The sequence below is a fragment of the Pinus tabuliformis genome, chromosome 5_2 (genome assembly GCF_031772625.1).
Source record: "Pinus tabuliformis cultivar Carrire ecotype Pingquan chromosome 5_2, CPIR1, whole genome shotgun sequence".
Taxonomy (NCBI): domain Eukaryota; kingdom Viridiplantae; phylum Streptophyta; class Pinopsida; order Pinales; family Pinaceae; genus Pinus; species Pinus tabuliformis.
Genome location: NC_142306.1, coordinates 1,134,628,987 through 1,134,641,339, shown reverse-complemented (window position 1 = coordinate 1,134,641,339; position 12,353 = coordinate 1,134,628,987). Strand labels below are relative to the sequence as shown.

At 48.8% G+C, this 12,353-nt stretch overlaps 1 pseudogene; it reads right to left on the bottom strand.

The window, feature by feature from the left end:
* Positions 1–12,353, bottom strand: part of LOC149163190 (uncharacterized) — an 81,900-nt pseudogene that overhangs the window by 9,509 nt on the left and 60,038 nt on the right.

Genomic DNA, 12,353 nt, shown 5'->3' with positions numbered 1-12,353 from the left:
AGGGCATACTGGATATTACATAAAGTTTATCAAGGGCTATGCTTAGATCACCACACCTATGGAGAAGTTGTTGAAAAAGGATGTCACATTCTGCTGGAATGAGGACTGTAAGAAAAGATTGGATTTATTGAAGGAAAAGATGGTTACCACCCCGATTGGAAGGAGGAGTTTCATATACATGTCGACGCATCATGCATAGTGCTGGGAGCAGTACTAACACAGGATAGCAGAGGAGACTTGGACCATCCTATAGCGTTCGCAAGCAGAAGGTTATCCAAGGTGGAGAAGAACTATTCCACCACCGAGCGCGAAGGGTTAGCCATGGTATACATGCTCCAGAAGTTTAGACACTATTTGCTAGGAGGCCATTTTAAGATGTATACAGATCATTCTGCGTTGAAATACCTGGTCAATAAGCCTGTGTTGGGGGGAAGAATCTGCAAGTGGCTGTTATTGTTCCAGGAGTATGATTTTGAAGTTATTGTGAAGCCTGGACGACTAAACGCAAGACCAGACCATCTGTCGCGCATCGAAACTGGGGAAGAGCCAACTAATTTGGAAGAAGGATTGTTTGACGCACAACTATTTGCAGTGCGCATTGTGGATGGTCAATTTGAAGATATCATACACTTCCTAATGATAGGTGTTGAGAAGGTAAATCCCCTCTACGGATAGAGGCGATCCCTACTAGCCCAACAGGGGTCTAGCAACAATCACACAATGCTGCCACGCATGTTCCTAGTTACAATTAGACAAGAAGTAAAGAGCACCTACTTGGATTCCTGCGCTGTCGTTTGTCGAGGGGATGTTTCCCTTGCTCCTTCGCTTCAGCTGGTCATAGTCTTCCGCGATCCCCGCGAACGGACACCTGCACACACGAAGGGAAAGCAAACGCAAGCGTGAAATCTAGTAAAAGTAACTATATGCCAGTCAGAAAAGACATAATTCACATTTATCCATTGCATAAACAAACGAGAATGGAACAATAATAGCAGTCATCTATTATTAATCAGAATAGAGAAGAGTACAACCAAATGTTCTGACGTCGATAAACTTCTCAGGAGGGATCAGTCAGCATGTATCTCAAGCATTCACCTTTGAGGATGGTTCTCCCAAGACAAACTAGTCTCTCTCTCTCACACAAATGTCACAAACAAACTTCCCAAAGCAATCAATCACTTCCACTCCTAACACACCACACCTATAGCAGCAATCTGAGCACTACAAGCTCTTGTATAATCCAAGCTAAGTCTAGCTATTTTCTAACCAGCTGCTCATGGTAATGGTGGAAGTCTATATAGGAGAAAGAGTCTCCTAAAAAGGTGGAAGGATGAGCTTATCTTCAAGGGAAGTAGTTGCAAAAGGTCGAACAGACATGCCATAGAAGGGAGTCGACATTCACAAAGCTAACAACCAAGCCTGGAGAGATCTGGAAGGCTGGTTGTTTGAACAAATTCGCCCAAACTGGATCAGCGCGGATTATATGGAGACTGCCGCGCTGTCAGCACATGACAACAACTGAACAAGCCATGTCAGCGCGGAAGGACACGTGAAAGCCGCGCTGTGCGTCATCGCGGAAAAGTGATGTTCTTCCGCGATGGCAGCGCACGAAATAGACTGTGGGGCGCTGGTCATCGCGGTTATTTTAGGAACAGACGCGCTGATGCACAAAACTTTGGAAAAATGGGTTTTTAGCCAGTTCAGGGAGCAAACATTTAGTGATTGTGACTTCTTGGACATAGCAGGGTGACTGACAGGAAGGCAGTGATAAATTACTGTGTAACAGATGCCCCCTAAAGCATGAAGACCGAGAGAGTGGGAGGGGTGAAATGCTTTACAACACACGCCGAACTGGAACACCACCAGGAAGTACCGAAAAATCTCTGACAATCATGTACACGCAGTCTAGGTATGGGCGCAGCCATCCAAAAGACATGCAAGACCGGTCTATGGTATGGACGCAGCCACCCAGCTAAAGAGACCATAATAAAGACAAGGTATGGTCGCAGCCATCCATGAAGACTAGGTATGGGCGCAGCCATCCATCGATGAGTCATGTAATGATTATCCACAAAATCGCAGCCTGGACCACAGTGAGCAAGGATCCAGGGTCTTGCGCTCCATCTCGACCCGAACAGAGTACAGGTCCACACATGTGAATACAGGGGTTGGAGTCGAACATGTATGAACATCGCCTGATTACCGGTCAATGATGAGAACCGTTAACAGACGCGAGAGGTACCACCAATAATGACAATGGCCCTCAAGGTACTATAGGTACAATCCGTAGCGTGTGAATCAATGAGTTGGTGTCGAACACCCACGGAATCATTCGATCGTAGGTCAATGATGTAAACCTTGCGTCGAACACGAGGAACCTGCCATTGAGGCATGCAGGCTCCAAGGCACCTGGAAGGAGTCTCTAAGTCACTTTCTCGGATAATGAGTTGAAGTCGACGAGAAGTGGCCTTGATCGAAGGTGGGCCATAATGATTCCCACATCAGCGACACGAGACAGAGGTATAATAATTTGTGATGAGATAGCGAACGAGGTTGCTTTGTGGCAGAGGACAACTTCTCTTGAACACATAACGGCACTATAACGGATTTGGCAGTACTTGACATCAAATGAGCAGCGGGTAGGATGATGATGGCAATAAACAGATGAGAGGTCAAATAGGATGTCCCAAACCCATGGAGGTTAGTGAAAACGAGATGAGATGACCCCACCTAGACACGAAACAGCGGAGTGCCGTGTTCAAGAGCGACGTACTGCCGAGACGACTGTAATCAAAGTTCCATTTTCCCCACCTTTGCAGGCAGGTACCCCGATTATTTTTGGACGACAAGCTTGACGGGGTAACATATGCTTGATGTGTGTCATGTTGACAATATCTGATGTCATTGAGTGTTTAACGAGCCTGACAAAGGAAAAACTCGGCTTCTTTTCTTGTTTCGAGAGTCTGAAAAGAATGCGGAAAAGGAGGCTCCAGGGGGGTCCTTTTTCGTACAGTTGTGTCTCTCGAGCCCGAAAAAGTATAAAACTGTGCTCGAAAGAACCGCCCGGCCATTACAACCGAGGAGTACTTTTCATAAATAGTGTCGCCGACCGGAAAAAGTAAAAAAGTGGTCGAAGACACGTCGTTTTAGAGCCAATATCGAGTGCGAAACGACAAGCACCCGGCGATCTTTTTGGTTTAACGGTCGGAAAAAGAGCTTAAAAACGACCGCCTTTCGTTCCCTTTAACGAGCTGAAAGGGAGCTCGGCCATCTTCTCTTGTTTAACGTCGGAGAAGAGCTTAGAGACGACACTTTGGGAATCACATGAATCGTGGACTGTCATGACCAAGCTGCGATACCTGTACCTGCACAAGGGCACTACCCGCATAAATCCATTCGATATACGTAAAAAACATATTGAAACATGCTTGAAAACAGAACCAAGGCTAGTTTTATGGCAAAAAATGGTAAAAACCCAAAAAATATGGTAATTTAGGAGTTTTTACTATAAATAGGGGGGGGTAATAAGTCATTTTTACCATTTTACTATTTGGAGTGCGAAGAACGTGGAGAAGCCAAAAAGTTGACGGAGCGATTTCCAGCCCATCCGGAGACCATTTTCAGATCTGCTTCTTCCAGGTAGGTTCCCATTCCTTTGCCCTGCATTCTGGTTCATTTTAGGAGTTTTTTAACGGTCGAATAGGCCCAATTGGGCATTTTTTATTTGCATGGGTGCGCCCTCGGTCAGCGCGGAAATTGCCCACGGGATCGCGCTGATCGAAAAATAGGCAATGTAACCAACTTCGGGTCAGCGCGGAAAAGGCGTGTTCTTCCGCGCTGACCTCGCATTTTTAACAAAGAGCTGCCATTGTCAGCGCGGCTGTTTCTAAAACAGTCGCGCTGGCGCGGAAAAATTTTGTTTTTTTTGAAAATGAACGTGAATTTTTACCTGGAAGCACTTCTGATCGGTTTTATTGTTCATGCAGGACATCATGGCTTTTCAATGGCAAGAGAGAGTTCACGATGTGGAGGATGTGGCTGCTTGGGGAGACGTAAATTGTTGCAACGCCATGCGGGCGTGTGGATTCATGAAATTCTTCCTGACGCCGCGTCTAAGGGCCCAACATGATTTGCTGGAGCTGCTGATCAGGGCATGGAACCCGGTGGACCAAAAATTCACCATCCGCGGTCACGACATCGAGTTCGATCATATGGACATCTTCTTCTTGACTGGGCTGTCGCGCCGAGGTGGGAGGCCCATCTTAGAGGGGCAGCGACCTAGCGGTGGTACCCTGGATGACTTAATGGCTGAGGTTTGCCCAGGGGCAGTAAAGACGCGGAGTGGGAAGTGCTCGATCCCCACAGTGAGAGACATAGTGTTGCGCACCATCCTGTTCATGGTGACCCGGGCAGCGGGCAGCATGGCGAACCATGAGGCGTCCAAGACTCATCTCCTACTAGCCCTCGAGTGTCTCGAGCCTACCGTGTTCGACTGGTGCACTGCAGTGTGCAACAATATGAAAAGGCAGTTGAGCAACTGCCGTCGCGGAGAGACGAAGCAGTTCGGGTATGGATCGATCCTGGTCCCGCTTATTCTGGAGCGAGTACCAGCCATGCGGCTGCAGTCTATGGCTGTGGATGCCCCCAGAGATCCTCGAGAGACGAGGGCCACTCGGTGGGCTCGGATTATGCCACGTGGGGGTGGCGGCCGACCACATAGCTGGGGGGTATATTTCAGAGACTGGTTGGACCAACAGGAGATCTTCGTACAGGATTGGCCATATGCAGGGATGGATTTCCGCAATGATCCTGACTTGGTGCTGCCTCCGGGTGAACAGTGGGATGATGCAGGTATGACACTTTTTGTCTTTTTGAGTTTTGTATATTTTTTTTTTATTATGTACATGTCCTAATAAATGTCTTGTCACGCAGATGTAGGGCCTACTAGACCGATTGGCCTGGCTGTCACGGCACGGAGAGAGGGCCCAGGAGCCGGAGCTTTGGCCTTAGCCCCTCCAGAGGCCAACACGCCAGAGGTTGTGGCTCGCAACCTTGAGGGGTTGCTGGAGGGGGTACCGGATTTCCAGGGGGTTGAGGAGGTCCCTGTGGAGCATCAGATCCACACAGTGGGTGTGGAACCCAGAGTGCACCGCCTTCTGAGGCGGGTAGCACGAGCGGCCGTGTACTACAGAGAGCACCACCCAGCCGATTAGTCACCTAGGTTTTATTTCCACTGTTTATTTTGAGACATTATGACTCGGATGTACTGAGATTTTGGGACACGTACTTCTATTTTTGAGCGCCTCAGTGCGCCACACGATATATATATATATACATACCGGTTTTTGGACGAGTCGTTGTTACATATGATGATGTGTTATCTGTATTATGCGTTTGTTTTAGTACAATTTGTGATCTTATGTATGGATTCGCATGACACTCGACTCATGGATTTTATATGTTTAATGCAAGCTTAAAAACACACGTGCAAACTATGCTTGGAATGACTTATTTACATATGCTTATGGTCTTACTATGCTGTTCTTTCCTTCTTTGTATGATGTTTATCTGTTTCGCAAATGTCTGTCTAATACACGATTTGCCAATGCATCAGTCAACGTATTTAATCGTCTTGGAATATGCTGATAAGTAATGAAATCAAAACTCCGTTCTAACAATCTCACACGTAGGTATAACCTTAATATGCGCTGGTCTCTGACGGAATATTGCCTGTTTAGTTGATGGACCACCAACTGGGAGTCCAGGTTTACCACTAGCTCTCGGATGCCGAGGTCAACTGCTTCGGCAAGCAATTCTATTACAGCACTGTACTCGGCAACATTGTTAGTGGTACGACCTAGGCACACACCCTGTAGGTTTATCAACTCCCCGTGAGGATCGTAGATCACCCACGCTGCCGAAGACAAATTACAAGTACTACGGCAGGCACCATCAGCGAAACCAACATAAGGAGTACGAGACATCTGCGCAGGAAAGAGAAAGCATAATAAGGGGCAAAAACACGCCTTCACACCAAAGCAAAAGAAACTCATGCAATAAAAACTCAAAACACACGTATATACAAAGTGACTGTGAGCAGTTATGCATAGTACTTCTTCAGATAGAGTCCATTTCGGGGCTTGTCAAGAGGATTCCCTTCATAATCAATCAACTCATATGCGCCCTTTTGTAAAACACGTTTCACGATGTAGGGGCCTAACCACATGGATTCGAGTTTTCCTGCCCCCAGCTTATCCTTAGCTTGATCGTAGAGCAGTACTAAATCTCCCTCAACAAAGGAACGAGGATGAATATTCTGATCGAAGTGAGCCTTGACTCTCTTCTTCTGCGCTTCAATAGCCAGAGAGGCCAAACGACGAGTCTCGTCTAACCGTTCTAGGTAAAGAAGTCGTTCCTCCACCGAAGTGGTGTTGGGAAGCAACTCGACAGCTAATTTTAATGAAGGAATCTCACATTCGACGGGAAGGGTAGCCTCCAGTCCATAGACCAGTTGAAACGGGGTGAAACCGGTGGCATCCTTCACAGAAGTCCGGTAGGCCCACAAGGCTGGGAAAAGCATTAGATGCCAGTTCGACTTGTGCGTATTGACGGTGCGTTGAAGCATGGTGATCAAAACTTTGTTCACAGCTTCAACTTGACCGTTAGATTGAGGATAGTAGGGTGACGAACTATCTTGACGCAAGCCTAACTGGTTTGTTAACTCTGTCATCATATGATTTCGGAAATGCTTTCCATGATCTGTAACGATAGCCTGAGGGACTCCGAAGCGAGTGATGATATGATTGAATAGAAACTGCGCCGCTGTGTGACCGTCTTCGTTTAATGTAGGCATTGCTTCGGCCCACTTGGTGAAATAATCCACGGCAACGATAATGTACCCATGCCCCCCGGCCGAACGAGGGTTACAGGACGTATAATCGATGCCCCATTTGGCAAATGGACCTACGGTTACCACAGGGTGCAGTGGTGCAACAGGTGCACGCATCTTCCGGTGGTAAACCTGGCATTCATGGCATGCGCGTACAGCAAGGATACAATCCTTGAATATAGAGGGCCAGAAATAACCAGCGCGGAGGATCTTTTGAGCGGTAGCGTATCCGGACATGTGGCCACCACAAGCGCCGGAGTGGCAGTCATTCATGACTCGCTCAGCTTCCTCGAGGGTTAAGCATCGGCGAAGAAGGGAATCGACGCCGAGGCGGTACAGGGTGTCGCCCAAAATGCGATACGGTTGAGCCTGATGACGGATCCGTCGTCGGGCTTCTTTTGATGTATTAGGACGAAACGAAGACGTTTGTAAATATACAATGATGTCTCCGTACCATGGGTCGAGAGTGCTGATGAGAAAGAGTGTTTCATCCGGAATTCGCTTCTCTAAATGAGATGGTGCAGATTGAGATGGTAAGGAACAGAGCAGTTCAGCAAAGACCAGGGATTTCTTGGACTTGGCGGCAGTAAATTCCAAGTCGAACTCTTGGAGGATTACGATCCACTTCGAGTATTTGCCCCCAGCAACTGACGTGATAAAATATAGGTCATGGGGTTGCAGTCAGAGATCACGGTCGTTGTGCGCAACAAGATGTAATGACGGAAACGTTGGACGGCACATACAGCAGCCAATGCCAACTTTTCGACATATGCATAGCGAGTCTCCGTATCAAGGAGGTTGCGACTAAGATAGTATACAACGTGCTCTGAGCCATCGTCATCATCTTGCACTAAAACCATGCCGATGGTGGTATCGGCGGCGGCCAGATAAAGGGTGTAGTCACGGTGGTAATTTGGAGGTCTTAGGAGCGGAGCTGAGACCAGAAGGTCTTTAAGATGCTCAAAAGATTGCTGAGCGATAGCGTCCCAATGAAAGGGCGTGTCTCGCTTTAGTAATCGCGTGAAACCCTTGGCCACCTCGGCATAATTTGGGATGAATCGTCTGAGAAAATTGGCTTTTCCCTGCAAGCTTTGTAATTGCTGTAGAGTGGCAGGGGGAGGAAGATTCACAATGGCCTCGACTTTAAGGGGATCCAAACGGATGCCTTCTCGGGAGACGATAAACCCGAGTAGTCGGCCAGATTCCACGCAGAAGACACACTTATGCGGATTGAGTCGAATACGGTAGTGTCGACAGCGAAGGAAGATTTCGCGTAAATGAGATGGATGGTCTTGACGTTTAGCTGAATGAGCGGGTAGATCATCCAGGTAAGGTTGTACGATGTTTCGGATATCATGAAAAGCATACGACATCGCACGCTGGAAAGTGGCACCGGCATTTTTAAGACCGAAAGGTAGCTTCTTGTAAGCGAAGGTGCCCCAAGGACAAATGAAAGCGGTCTTGTGCTGGTCTGCGGGGGCTATGTTGATCTGGTTGTAACCAGAAAAGCCGTCCATGAACGAATAAATTTCGCTTCCTGCGCAATCATCGATAAGCTGATCAATAAAGGGCGTAGGAAAGTTATCTTTTGGACAGGCGCGATTGATATCGCGATAGTCAACACAAACCCGAATAGTGCCCTGTTTTTTATTGACAGGAACTATATTAGATACCCATTCCGTGAGGGGAATGGCATAAATGAAACCAGCTCGAAAAAGCTTTTCAACTTCGGCCTTGATGGCTGCAGCCTTTCGAGGGTGCACCGGGCGTAAACGCTGACGAACAGGCTTAGCCCCAGGATAGGTAGGGATTTCGTGCTCCACGATACTGGGGTCAATGCCGGGCATTTCTTCGTAAGACCATGCGAAAACATCACGAAATTCACGAAATAGATCTGTGTAGATTTGAATTTCCTCGGGAGTACATGTGACTCCAATATGAATATTTTCGACAACTCCTGTTTTGACAGAGATGTCGATAGCCAAAGTTTGTGTAATGTTACCCATGTTCCCTTCCGAGGACACTTGATATAACTGGATAGGTGTTTGGAGAGGGATATGTGGGAGACATGAAGCAAACTTTCCGAGACACGTGGCCATTTCCGAATAAGGAGGGAGGAACGAAGAGCGATGGTGGTGATCAAACCAAGGGAGCTCTTCGGGAGACATAGTCTCGATAATAGCCTCGTCGGATGGGAATGATTCTTTCAGGGGGTCCGAGGTGGCCTTTTCTCCCAACCAGGGAAAGGTTTGAGGTGAATCGGGAACGCTGCTTGGAAAAGCAGGTCCGGAGGTTGAAGCCGATGCAGCAACTATTTCGATGTAGTTGAGCTCGGCTGGGCTCAACGGCATCATCTCGCCCCATGAGTCTTCTTGATTCACGGGAGGGAGAACCCATGGATCAGAATGCGTCCTGATCATGTTAACGGAGGCGAGATTTGGAGGTGGGAGGGGAAAGACTCCCATCAAGGAGGGATCTTTAAATAATCCGGCACCCACACTCTCGAGCGATTTGAAGGTATGCTCCACGAATGGTACATTCCCTTCAGAAGAGGAAGCAAAAAAGGACAGCTGGTCCACCGTGACGATTTTTCCTTGATGGGGAAAACGAACGACACGGAATAAGGAGGAAGCCACGGCCTGCATGGCATAAGTCCAGCTTCGTCCTAGAAGGAGGTTGTAAGTGAGGTTAGCGTCAACGACTTCAACCTCGACTTCTACAGTTTTGCCTTCTAAAGAGATAGGTAAACGCGGGAGGATACCAAGTGGACGAGATTCTCTTCCATCGAACGCCTCTAGGGTGGTGGGAGACTGGTTCAGAGCAGGCGAACCAAGAGCCTTCCAACAAGCAACTGACATGATGCAGGTTGAGGCTCCCTCATCAATGACAGTACGGTGAATCGTCTTGCCTTTGATGAGAACTTGTATAAGGAAGGCCACCTGATGAGGTAATCTCTGCGTGAAACCTTCGAGGTCGAAAGAAATGAGATCCGAATCTGCCGGGTCGATGCCACCAATTGCTGATAGCAGGGACTTCCTCTGGGAGGGGCAGCTCTGGAGGACTTCTAACGCGGACATAGCAGACGGAGCCTGAGCTAAGTCCTCGACAATGCTATAATGCTGTGCGGCACGAGCATTGGGGTTATAAGATGACTTCCTGAGTACACCTTTGGGAGGGGGTCGGGGGATCGTCTCGGTGCTGGGCCGTTCAATGTGAAGAGGGCCAGAACTAGACGCGGGAGCGCTGGAGGGGACCTCCGGCTCCTTCCCGGCTGAAGATGGATATTCTTTCGTTCGAGTCGTGACGTGGACGGGGATGGTTCCTGCCATGAATACTTGAGAACCGAACGAGGAAGAGGATTGAGAAGGGTCTGCCACCTGATGCGTCTGCTGGGATGGGAAAGGCTCTTTAAGCACGGCGGGGGACCCTGAAGCACCTTTTAAAAGCCGACTAACCTCGGACCGCCTAGGGCAGTCCTTGGTGTAGTGATCCTCCTCGCAAATGAGGCAGGGATACTTAGGCTTCCGCTTGGCTCCGTCCTCGGTGGGAGGTTTAGGAGAATTTTGCTTAGGTTGTCCGGATTTTTCTTTGGCCTTTCCTTTCTTTTTGCCTTTCGAGGATTTGTCTGCCGCGGTGGACTGAACGGCATTTACCTCGGAGGTATTCCCAGGAATAGATGGGCTCTGAGAAGCATTCTCGTTAGAGGCGTTTTGTTTCTGCTTCCCAGAGTTTGCGGTTGATTTCTTACTTGGTGAATTCACGGAGCCAATAACTCCATCCACAGACGGTTTCGGTGGAGCTTTGGTTTGTCCGTGCCTCGGGGCATCTGGCAAATAGTCATACAAAGTACCTGACTGAGAATATACTAAGTCAAGGTATTGAGCTCGCGCAATCGCTTGCTCTTCAGTTACACACGCCCCCATTGCAATATCTTTGGCAATTTTAGGAACAAAGGACGTGGTAAACCAGTCGGTCAGGAGTTGATCGGGAATCCAAAATTTAATCAAACGACGGCGCCTTCTCCATTCATGTATATGATCAGAGATGTGCGTTGCCGTATCCTGTTTTAGAGACGTGAGCAAATGGGTCCCAGTCTCGTACCGAATGGGTAACTGAAAATGAGTAAGAAAGGCCATAGCCAACGAGTTAAAGTCTGAAAACATACCGCGATTAAGTTCGATGTACCATTTTGCGGCTGAACCAGTGAGGGTCCTCTGGAAGAGGCGCAGTCGGATAGAATCATCAAGCCATGAGTTAGATGAACACCAAAGGTGATAGGTCATTACGTGGGCTTGAGGATCCTCTCCGGCTTTGCCGTCGAACTTTGGACAGTCACCTGGTATTTTGGTCGGAACCGGTGGCCACCATGAGTTATGCAAAATAGGATCATTTGTTAACTTGGACACATCGGGTAGTTCCAACGTAGCCAAAAATGGTAGCTGCGGGTTGAAGGACATCTGTGGCTGAGGGTTCGAGGCGATATTAGGGTTCCACCCAGATTGGGGTTGCCCCCACGAACTTTGTCCAGACGGACCTGGCCCGAAAGGACCGGCCGCATAGGAATTTTGTCCCGATGGACCTGGTCCGAAAGGACCTGGCACATAGGGAGTTTGTCCGTAGGAGTTTTGTCCGTGTGCGGACGACTGTCCCTGTGTTTGCCCCCCAGCTCCCCATGAATTAGCAGCTTGCCCGCCAGGTTGACCATATTGATAATTTTGATAGGGAGTGACCTGTGGTCGCTGATAATTTTGGTAAGGAGTATACTGATTTTGCCCCTGGGGTTGCTGGTAGCCATGTGACTGCTGGGTCGCATACGGAGCTTGGTAGGCAGGCTGCGTTTGATATGGAGGTTGATAACCTGTTTGAGTCTGAGGCCCAGAGTATTGTCCTTGAACCGGTTGAGGTTGGACGACACGTCCCGAAGGTTGACTTGGTCGGATTCGAGATGGACCTGGTTGGCCAGCAGGATAGCCTTGCTGAACGCCAGGTTGTCCATGTGCCACCAAGGGCTGTCTTCGCGGAACGGGTGGTCGAATTGGTTGAATAGCTGGTTGACGCTGAGGCTGGCCAGCTTGTCCAGGTTGACGGTGAGGGTAGACCCCGGGTTGATTTGGCTGTATAGACGGTTGGTTCGTTTGTCCCCCACTGTAACCAGGTTGGGAAGAGGGTTGGGCTTGCTGTACGGCAGGCTGCCCTCTTGGGTATATAGGCTGGGCAGAGGGTTGCGCCCCTTGCCCAGAAGGATTTGTGTTTCGAGGGGTAGGTGGGCCCTGTTGAACATAGGGTTGTCTACCCTGGCCATAAGGATACCCTTGCTGGACGGCTGGTTGATTTGAGGGATTGTAAACTGAGCCAGTTGGTCCAGAGGGGTACCCTGGCTGGAAACCAAGCTGGTCTTGAAAAGACGGTTGCTCTGGCTGCCCAGTAGGTTGATTCTGATATGGGTATGGCGGACCTCCCATGT